This window comes from Phocoena sinus, chromosome 12 (assembly GCF_008692025.1).
Source record: "Phocoena sinus isolate mPhoSin1 chromosome 12, mPhoSin1.pri, whole genome shotgun sequence".
NCBI classification, from domain to species: Eukaryota; Metazoa; Chordata; class Mammalia; order Artiodactyla; family Phocoenidae; genus Phocoena; species Phocoena sinus.
The window spans coordinates 42126744-42138649 of NC_045774.1; positions in this window are offsets into that span (position 1 = coordinate 42126744).

Consider the following 11906-nt stretch of genomic DNA (forward strand, 5'->3'; position numbering starts at 1 on the left):
GACCTTGTTGCTGGTTACTGCCTGGAGCCCCTGGATGGCTGTGCTACTTGGCACACGGATGCCGCCTCTGCATTGTTGTCAGCAGAGAGGTGAATGTGGGACCATGCCCTTTGTATTTCTCCCAACACTGTCACACGGACTGTAAAGACACCTCAAACTCTGGATGGGTTGGGGTAATGGAGAAGGTTGACATTACAGCAAGAAATCTACTTGGAGCTGAACACGGGGTCCAAGTCCCATGATCTGTAATTCTTAGTGCCAAAAATCTCTGAAAACTGATTAAAAATATTTGTACTCACCCATAAAGGCTCTGCTCTCTGACATCACTCTTCGGTTATGTTTGCTGGAACTGTTTCTGGCTTCAAGAAAGAGCATGCTCTCAGAGAGTGTCAGAGTCAACATTAGTGCTAGGAGCTCACATAGGCGGGAATGACTATAGCCCGACTTGGCTATGCACCTGTGAATGAAGCAGTAACATGGTAACAACAAAATAGTTTCCTAGAGACAATGACCCTGATAACATGCTGCCGAGAGAAGTAAAAGAGAAAGAGCCTTTCTCTAGGTGCCTGAGGATTAAGGGCCTTTTTGCTGTAGTATTTTAACTTAAAGCAAAATTTGTTTTCCCCACCAGATAGCCTTCTGCTGGCAGAGGTAAAGGTGTTTATTTCAACCAGCTGTCTCTTACAATCACAGTGAATCTTTCTTGGCAACAAAAGTTCACACTGGAGATTAGTCAAAGATGAGGCTAGAGAATTCACTTAGGGCATAAAGGTCTGTGCCTTGAATGGCAAGTTTAGGAATATAAACTTTGTAATCATGAAGAGGTTTTAAAGTTTTTAAGCAAAGTATACAAATTCAGTCAATTCTCACTATTTTCGGTAGTTATGTTTTATAAAATTGTGGTAACACTGAATTAGTGAAGACGGACCCATTCCTCCTGGGGAAATACAGGGTTAATGAAAATTAATTTCAAAAATTAAGGTGAAAAAATCCAAATGCTTAATATGATTATATAAATGTGGCAGGATAATGGATACTTTTTCCATTTTAAAATAGAAAGTGTATATTAAAGGTGAACTTGATAATAAAAAATATGATTTGGTTAAAAAAATGAAAGAAAAATGTTCATCTATTATAAATGGAAGTTGGTAGCTGTAAGGAGAAAAACACCTAGAGTTAGTATTTGTGGTTTGCCCTCAGCTTTAAAATGCTCTTACTACTTTACTTTTACATGCTGTCACCTTGTCTCTGCATTCTTAGAGCAGGAACATGGATGGCTGGGTAGGTTTCCACATCTTGTTGTGATAAACAAAGGGAACAGCATGGAAATTGTCTTTCCATCGACTACCGCATCTTAAAAGAAAGCGACTACATTGTGCTCAATTTTTTTCCTGTCTGTATTAATTCTAGATATCTTTTTCATTGAACTTGATGGCAAAAATTATTCTATGGTTTTACTTTTTAAAAACTCCATTACTCGCAGTATAATCAATAAAAAGGGCTCCTGTGCTGAGAATACCCACATGGCTGAAAAAAGAAAAAAACATTGTACAGTAACAACAAATGGATTTCAATTGTTTCAGCTTAGATTACTCAAAAGTCCCTTGAAGAGAACGCAAGGATTTTTTTTTTCTCTTTTAAGAGGAAAATGAATGAATGAATGAATGAGGAAGTGAGTGAAGGAAGCTTGCCAATCCTGCTTTCTTCAAAGGAAATGCTTGCCATGTGGAAAGTAAAGATGACAGACAACAGTCGCTCCAGCTGTAGCAAGATAAAAAATGAATACTAATGATTGATTTCAAATTAGCCAGCTCTTTTTCTTTCGCCTGCAGCTGATGCTGAGGGGATACTGGGTCTCAAGAGATTCCTGGAGTTTAGGTGGCTGTCTTTCATCCAATCACCATTAAAAAGAAAAGTCCTTGTTCTGTTCACTTTCAAAAGACTTCATGTTTTTAGCATTTTAATTGTGTTTGTTCACTCCGGTGATGAAACAGATTTTTTTCCCCAGACTGCTTTCCGTCTGGTTGTTTTGTAATCATAAACTATGTTAGAAGTAATTTTTTTTAAAGCCCAAACTCCCATTTTCTATTCTATTTTTTTTTTTTTTTTTTTTTTTTGCGGTACGCGGGCCTCTCACTGTTGTGGCCTCTCCCGTTGCGGAGCACAGGCTACGGACGCGCAGGCTCAGCGGCCATGGCTCACGGGCCTAGCCGCTCCACGGCATGTGGGATCTTCCCGGACCGGGGCACGAACCCGTGTCCCCTGCATCAGCAGGCGGACTCTCAACCACTGCGCCACCAGGGAAGCCCTCTATTCTATTTTATGTAGGTCAGCACTTGAATGAAATAATTTTCTGACTTTCTTAGTGCACATTTATTATTTAGGGTGTGTATGTGTGTGTTTAAACATATGCATATATTGTATATAGCTGTCTGCATATACTGGTATACACACATATATAAACACACATACATTGATGTATGGGTATATAATACTGATGTATGCAGATATGTACATACACACACCTCTAGTTTCTTTTCTTTTATTTGCCCTTTAAAGATTTTCTGTTATGTTCTTTTAGACTGTGATAGTTTTAGGACTCAGCCTGTGACCTCAGGTGTGTGGCAAGAGGCTGACATCACCAGCCCGGGGAGACAGGGTTTGTTTTGACTACTGTATCAGGAAGGAAAGAGCTGTGTAGATGTGTCCTGGAGAACTCAAGAAGCATGTCTGATGCACTGAAATCGCCTGGGTCAATGGTTAGTTGCTCCCACGGAAGCCAGGGGAGGCAGCGTCCTCCGCACTGTCACTACCCCTTGAGCCAAAGCAGAGAGGACCTCGGGATGCCCCCCTGCTGGGTCTGCCCTCAGTTAGGATGAGCTCACGTCAGAGTGGTTCTTTAAAATCACTCCTGTCTTCGATGCAGTGGGGCTGTGAGGGGGAGCTGGCAGAGGAGCTGGGGTGAAGGATCAGTGTGCAGCCTCCTCTCTGTTCTTTCTAAATCTGCCCACTCAGCCTGAAAGCTCTGCTTCCGGGAAGGATCCTAGGGGCTGGGGACGGTCCTGTGTCTGTCCGTGAGCGACCCAGGTCAGTGCTCCACACTGCCAGCTGGGGAACCCAGAAAGATGCCTCTCTTTCTGCTCTCAGTGGCGGCCAGGTGCTGCCTGGTCCCCGCAGCCACACACCGGGGCCCTGCAGAGCCCCAAGCACCGCTGCTGCCTGGCAAATTTTGCACTTTCGTGCTCCTAGATAAGGACCTGATTAGGTGGACAGCTGTGGCAGCAGGACTCTGAACAGGCTAGGAAGGCCAATCTGGGTCCTGTTTGTACCTATATGTAGTCACATATGAGTACATTTTGGGGGGTGGGGGAAGACCAGAGTGAGAGTGCAAAAGGGGTGCAGGAGGAGGAAAGAATAGGCATCTCTTGCTCCCTGTTATATAACACTCTCCGTGAGACATATATGCTACCCTATGCCGCTTTTGAATTTGGATGCTATTTTAGTGATCACTAAAAAAAAGGATAGTGAAAGAAAAGCTCGCTCCTAAATGCATACCCAAGCTGTCCCTAATTTACAAGACGCTCTGCAGTGACTACAGGAGTCTCCCCTCCTGCCTGCTTCAGAACTGGGCTCCATCACCTATCATCTCTTCAAATCTTCAACTTCCTTACATTTCCAGGCTCCTTTTCCCAGGTGGCTAGCCTACAAATACTTGCAAGAATGCATGCAAGGATCTATCAGGCAAAGGAAAACATTCATTTGAACTTGTGCTACCTCTATCAAGTGCCCCATGGCTCCTTCCTTTTTATACAACTTCTCAAAAGAATAGTTTACACCCACTATCTCTACTCCTTCACCTTAGGTTTGCTCTCAGGGCGTTGCAATCTCTCTTCTGAGCTTATTGCTATTGGAAGGCTCTCATTGTTTACCAAAGCCAATCTAATTTTCAATCCAATGGACTCTATCCTTTATCTGTCTGGACCTCTTTGCTGCACTGACATCAGAGCATAAATCTCATCTGGGCAGGGATTTTTGTTGTTTTGTTCTCTACTGTATCCAGAGCATCTGGAACGGTGCCTGGTATGGAGTCTGTGCTCAATAAGTATTTGTTGAATGAATAAACTGACGAGTTCTTTCCCAGGATTCACTGAAGGGTCCACTCATGGGCTTCAGTGACTGGGCACCCTCCTGGCTCTCCTTTCTGACCATCCTTTTTGCTTCCTTCACAGACATCCTTTCTGTGAACATCCCTGCGTGTTGCTATTCCCCAGGGTTTCTTGCTGGTCACCATCTCTTCTCATTCTACATACTCTCTCTGAGGAATTGCATCCACTTTATGTCTTAGTTACCCATGTAAGCTGAGGATTCCCAAATTATATCTTCCGCCATGACATTCCTTTTGAATTTCAGGCTTAAGTATCCAAACGTCCGTTGGTCATCTTTCCTTTGCATTCTATAAAGTGCCTCAAAAATCGACATTTCTAACACCGAATCCTCAGTCTCATCTCCAGATCCACTTCTCCTCTTGATCTCTAGTTTGGAAGCATCCGCGGCCACCTTATCACCAAAGCTAGTGTAAGCGAGGACTTTAGTATGAGCCCCTGCTTGGAGTTAGACATGTCTTGTTTGCATTCGTCAGACTGGAAAGGCGGGTCTGCCTAGGAAACCTGTTTACACAAGGGATTACAACTTCTCTTGGGAAAGGACTCATCCTAAGGGAGGGAGAGATGGACAAATCAGGCTGGCTTGAAATTGCTGAGTATGGGAACTCTGATGGTCATCTGCAACCTCACCACGCCAGGAAAAAGAAAGGAATGCTGAGAAGGGTCCAGGGTAAACAACTGTGGTGCTGGGTTGGAGGCTGAAACTTTCCAGGAGAGGCTCAAAAATGTCAGATATTAAACCTTTGTGCTTCCTCCTGAAGGGTCTTTCTGGGTCTCCCTCTTAGCTTTGACTCTTCCTTTGGATGGTTGTTGACATTCTTGAGTCACCCGCTCACTCTGGGGCTGGTGGAGTACAAGAAGCCAGATCCTTCCTTCTCTTCCCTCCACGTAAAGCAGGGCTGCAAACTCATAGTCCTGCACAGCTCATCAGCTTCAAATAACAGAGTAGCCTCTGCTACTGATAAAGTGCGCTTGCCCCGTCTGTGCTCTGTGTCTGTGGTTCTTGCTTGGAGCCTGCAGTGGAAGCCAATGAAAGATGGGATTCAAGGTTGCAGAGGTATCAATCCTGATGATACAGAGGCACAGCTAAGGCACACCGTGCTGTATCTCAGCTCTGGGCATTTGTTCATGTGCCCTCTGCCCCACCTCTCTTTTTCTTCCCTCTCCCTGCTGACTCCACTTGTTCTAAAAGATGCATTTCAGATGTTCTTCTGGGCATGCTTTCCTCACCCCTGCCTACAACTCCAGTGTTGGACTTATCACATCTTCTTTTACTGATCTGTTAATATGTCTTTCTCCTTCATTGGACTGTGTGAGTATCTTAATAGTAGCAACATTATCTTGTTCATCTTAGATTCCACTGCCTGGTCATAGCAGATAAGCAGTCAATATTAAATGAATAAATGGATGGATGGATAAGTATGTGAATGATGGGTGCTTTTCTGAGGTTCCCCATAGTACCTGACACAACGTGTTATACATATTTTTGGATCATAACTATTACCATCTGATTGACTGAAAACTAGGTTCCAAGATATGCTCATTAAACGAAGCTACAGAACCAAAATAAAAACCAGACTGCTGGTCTTGCTGCCAGTTCTTTCGTATGTCAGGAATATCCCCAGATTTGGCTTAAGTTTGGGGCCAGTTTAGAGGTAGACTCAGACAAAGACAGAAGAGGCAGACTGGTAGAGGGAGTAGCTGCCAGGGTTCCAGCAGAACAAACAGCTCATCAGCCAAGAGCTCTCTCTCAGATGTCAATTTATGCATTTCTCAATTAATGATTAAATTCCTTACTGTCATTCAAAAAGATTGCTTAGTCTGGGTTTATTTTAAACTTTATAAAATGGCTATTATTATGGTTGAAATCTTCCAAGACTTCTTATTTTCACTGAAAACTGCATTGCTAAAATTCATTCATATAACTTCATATAACTATAATTTGTTATTCCATATCATGGCTATATTACAATTTATTTACCCATTTCTTGATGGACATTTGAGGGGTTTTTTTCCTCCAGTTTTCGCTGTTAAAAACGACATTGCTTAGACATGCTTGTGAATCTCTCTATGTGCACATGTACAAAAGTTTACCTTGGATATGCCTAGAAAAAGAGTTGCTAGGTTGTAGGGAATATGATGGTCAACTTATAAGGCACTGCCAAACTGTTTTCAAAGAGCGTTGTATAAATTTACTTTCCCATCAGCCATGGATGAAGAATTGTTTGGTCCATTTTCTCCAACATTTAGTGTTTTCATCTCTTTGTTGTTTGTTTTGCATTTCCATGATCACGAATGAAGTTTGAGTCTTTTATGATTTGGGGCCAAATGAAATGCCTTTTCATGTGTTTTGCCCACTTTTCTTTTTCATTACTATCATTTTTATCTTGAATTTAATACTAGTGTACTTGAAGATATATTGACTCAAGAGTAGGAAACCTGGGTCATGGTTAACGTCTGATGATTACTTGCCACATTTTCTTGAGCAGGTCATTTACTCTCTCTGAATCTCTTTGTTCATCTGAAAGTTGGAAAAAATAATACTCATTCTGCATATTTCACCATCTTGTGGTGAGAATCGAATTAGATTAGGTACGTCAAGAGCTTTGTAAACTATAAATTGTTATACAAATATTGAGTATTATAATTGTATCTCATATCATTTATTAAACCCATGGAATAGTGGAGTAAGAACATCGCTTGAGGGCTTCCCTAGGGCTTCCCTGGTGGGGCAGTGGTTGAGAGTCCGCCTGCCGATGCACGGGACACGGGTTCGTGCCCCGGTCCGGGAAGATCCCACATGCCGCGGAGCGGCTGGGCCCGTGAACCATGGCTGCTGAGCCTGCGCGTCCGGAGCCTGTGTTCCGCAAAGGGAGAGGCCACAGCTGTGAGAGGCCCGCGTACTGCAAAAAAAAGAGAACATCGCTTGATAGAAACACTTGCAAATTCAATTATGTCTTATCTCAGGCTACCTGTCCAAATAGTTCTTTAACCTATATTAACCTTAGATGCCATTTTTATTGAAGTTTTAAAATACTTTAGTTATAAACAAATCTCTTTGTACATAGAACCCAATCTTTCTTTTTGTCATGTTGGCAGTCTCAATTAAATGCCTGACATGTGTTTTAATTCTGTCTTTTTAAAAATAAATAAGACAGTGGTCCACAGTAAAGCTGAAGATGGTGTAGGAAATACTTTTGCTAACATGCAAACTCATGTACGTGCAGGTACATGCACGCGGGTGTGTATGTGTGTGTGTGTGTGTAGAGTGGTCATTACTTTATTGAGGACTTTTTGTTTCCTTCTAGTTTGACATCATCTTTTTCCATAATCAAATTTTAAGAATATTGTTTAAATGATAACTTATAGTAGGCTGAATAGTGGCCCCTAATGGTAGCACGTTCTAGTCCCTGGAACCTGTAAATGTAGCCTTAAACAGAAAAAGGATCTTTGCAGATATAATTAAATTAAGGAGTTTGACATGGGGAAATTATCCTGCATTATCCAGGAGGACCCCAAATGCAAACACAAGTGTCCTTATAAAGGAGAGACAGAGAGAGATTTGACATGCAGATGATAAGATCATGTGACCATGGAGGCAGAGACTGAAGTGATGTGGCCACAATCAGGGAGTGCTGGCAGCCACCAGAAGCTGGAAGCAGCAAGGAATGGAGTCTTCCCAGAACCTCCAGGGGAGTGGCTCTGCTGACACCTTGACTTTGGCCCAGTGAAACTTATTTTGGACTTCTGGCCTCTAGAACAGTGAGAGAATAAATCTCTGTTGTCTGAAGCCACCAAGTTTGTGGCCAGTCGTTTCAGTGGCATTAAGAAACACTAACCCGGGCTTCCCTGGTGGCGCAGTGGTTGAGAGTCCGCCTGCCGATGCAGGGGACACGGGTTCGTGCCCCGGTCCGGGAAGATCCCACATGCCTCGGAGCGGCTGAGCCTGCGCGTCCGGAGCCTGTGCTCCGCAACGGGAGAGGCCAAGACAGTGAGAGGCCCGCGTACTCAAAAAAAAAAAAAAAAAAAAAGAAACACTAACCCTTCTTCATGTGTCTCAGGAGGAAGGGCACTTAGTTATAAGAACTAGTTATAGATCAGTGATTCCTAACTTCTTCTTCAAGATTGAATTAAAAATGTGTTAATTGAGCCATGTAAGGTGCCTGAATGGCACTAGATGCAGCAAGGAACATAAAAGGAATAAGAAATACTACCTTTCCCCCAGAGATGCTTTTCATCTAGTTGAAGAATCAAAACAAATAGTTGCAAAACATTTAGCACACAATTCAAGACAGTGCCTAAATCAAGGGGTAAATAACTCTGGTGGTGTGAACAAAATGAGCAAAGTTAAGGGCCACGATGACCAAAATGGGCCATAGGCAGGGAGTCTGTCAAACTCCTGGGATGGAAAGGAAAGCTCATGATGGGAATAAGTTTAGCAGTTAAGAAGGGCTCCCTTGCAAAGAGAAAATGAGCAGTAAGATGTCAGCTTAATGGTAGAGGAAGCCGGGAGCCATTAGCTGTTTGGAGGCAGAAGGATCAAATGATGAAAGCCGTGTCTAAGGAAGGCTCATTTGTTTCTCATGGGGCAGGTTGTACACTCTAGTTTGCTTGTCAGTCTCCTTTCTCCTAATAGGCAGTATGACATTATATTTAAGAATAATTCTTTTCTGATAAATATTTGGGACAGTTGTAATGCTCCTTGGGATAATTAGAAACACTCTGGGATGTCAGAAACAAGGACTATAAATCCTTCTCTCAGTATTCCCAATTAGATGTAATTGATATGTCCCCATATCTCACCAGCCAGAAAAACAAGAACATTCTTTCTTTAATATCCAAATTGCAATGGAGCCCTACTCATGGACTGCAGGAAGCCCATTTTCCTTCTGAAGTTACCTCTCAATTGGTTTCTGGACATCCTAGAGGAAGGTGTGTAACCTGTTAAATCCTGGCTCTCTGGACCGCCACGAATCTTCTACTCCAGACTGCGTCTAACTTCTCCAGGATGCTCTGGTTCCCCTGTGCCTGTCGCTCTGAGCAGGGGCTCTGGTTGCTCGCTCTAGTCCTCATGGCCAAGCAAAGTCTGGGCTGTGGTGGGGATAAACAGACACCCAGCATAAAGAGTAACAGGCACTGCTGCTGCACGGGCACACCTCACGGTTGTGTGCCCAGATCAGTCTCAGAGCGCGCAGAGCATGGGGTATTAAAGGAAACTTCTATCAGGCTTCCACATGGAAGGGCCAGACCAACCCCCACCAAAGAGCATGCCCAGGCATCTTCCTACCTTGGAGTCTAGTCTCAGGAAGAGAAGTTCCTTCCCTCCTCCGTCCTAGGCCAACTCACTCCCACACCAAGATGGCTGACAGGGGGACCGTCCATTTTCTTCAGGAAGGCTTAACCTACACACATGCTTAGGCTTCCTCCACGGACCAAGAGGAGGCACGCAGATGCTTCGTTATATGCTAGGACACCTGTGGTCAAACCTGGCGAGGCCTGGTCCATCAGTCCACTCCTCCCCATGACCTTCCTCAGCTTTCAGCTTAAGGTGAAGGGAGGGTCAGGGTTCTTCTCACTCCCTGTGTGACTCCGGTTCACAACGTCTTGTGGGTACATATTTGGGCCCGAAGACACACAGATAACTTTAAGAAACAATAAGAATCTTCGAGGACGGTCCAATCTCAATGCCAGACTTCCTAATATTCTTCTTTAACCCGACCAAGTCTCATGAAATGTACACTGTTTTTATTACTAGGCAGGACATTAGCATCTCGAGTTGCAACATCCTCGATTTAACAATTGTTCCACACTTTCCCCAAAACAATGTGTGGTGTTTTTGCTCCATGTAATGGTTGATTTTATATGTCAACTTGACTGGGCTAAGGATGCCCAAATAGCTGTCAAACGTGATTTCTGGGTGTGTCTGTGATGGTGTCTCCAGAAGAGGTCAGCATTTGGATCGGCAGACTGAGTAAAGATCGCCCTCACCAGCGTGGATGGGCATCATCCGATCTGCTGAGGACCTGAACAGAACAGAAAGTCCAAGGAAGCATGAATTCACTCTCTCTCTGCTTGAGCTGAGGCATCCATCTTCTCCTGCCCTTGGACGTTGGACATCGGTGCCCCTGGTTCCCGGCTTTGAGACTCAGACCGGAAAATGCACCATCAGCCTCGGGATTCTCAGGCTTTTGGATTCAGGCTGAATCATACCACTGGTTTTCCTGGTTCTCCAGCTTGCAAATGGCAGAGAGACTGTGGGCCTTCTTGTCTTCCATAACCCTGAGAGCCAATTCTGATAATAAATCTCCTCTATATATCTATATCCTACTCGTTCTGTTTCTCTGGAAGACTCTAATACACTCCACATTTGTGAACAAATATAAATGGCCCATTCTACTAATTATTTTCAATGAAAGGAAATGTGAGACATAAAACTGCTAGCAGCTTTAATTGGTGCTCCTTCAGCTTTCAAGAGTAGGTTAAAACCCGGTCTCCACCATGCTCCGTTACATATTTATTGAACTATAAATGTGATTCAACAGCTATTCATTTATTCATTCAACAAATATTTTTAAATGGCTACTGTGTGCCCAGCGCTGCTCTAGACTCTGGAATTACAACAGTGAACAAAGCAAAATCCCTGCCCTCAGGGTGTCTGGTGTTTCATTCTGATGAGGGAAAGAATAAACAAATAAAACTGGAATGTATCAACTGCTCATATTTGCTGAAAAAGAATAAAATGTAGAGTAAAGGGATAAAGAGTGGCTGGGGGAGGATAGTTTCAGAAGGATAAAAAGGGCAGGTTTCTGTGATAAGGATATATTTGAGTCCTGAATCAAGGGAAGTGGTATGACAGAGGCTAACAGCGCTCCAGTATCCTTTACCCTTGTTGTCTTCCGTGATAGCACCTCAGAGTTTTTGCTAAGCAAATGGTTGACATTTGTACTGACTCATTTCCCAGCTTTCCTTGCACCTCTGTGTGCCATGGACTAATTTTGGGCCAATTGGATGTGAGAAAAAGTGATGTGTGCAACTTCTGGGTCATCTTTTTAAGGACATTTGCCTTTTTCCCGCTAACTGGGAAATGGTGACAACTGGAACGACCTTGGAGACCGCATAGTGAGACGGCTACCATCCCTGCACTTCTACACAGAGAGAAATAACATTCTCTTCTGAATTAAGTGGCTGTGTTTTGTTAGAGTAGCTTAGCTTGCAGCTTAGCTAATTCAAAGAAAGAGCCGTGTGGGTATTAGGGAGGCACCTCTCTAAGCAGAGGGAATAGTGTTGGCAAAGGGCTATAAAGTAGGAACTTACAAGGAATGTTGGAGGACAGCAAGGAGGTCAGTGGGGTTGGAGTGAAGTAGTAGGAGATGAAATCAGGAAAGAATCAGAGGACAGCTCATTTTATGCCTTGGAACTTTCATTAGGGCTTGGGATTTTACTCTTGGGAATTATAGACGTACCACTGGAGCAAAAGAATGACATTATGGGCTTCCCTGGTGGCGCAGTGGTTGAGAGTCCGCCTGCCGATGCACGGGACATGGGTTCGTGCCCCGGTCCGGGAAGATCCCACATGCCGCGGAGCGGCTGGGCCCGTGAGCCATGGCCGCTGAGCCTGCGCGTCCGGAGCCTGTGCTCCACAACGGGAGAGGCCGTAGCAGTGAGAGGCCTGCGTACCGCAAAAAAAAAAAAAAAAAGAATGACATTATGGGATTTCTGTTTTGAAAAGGTCATTCCGGCTGT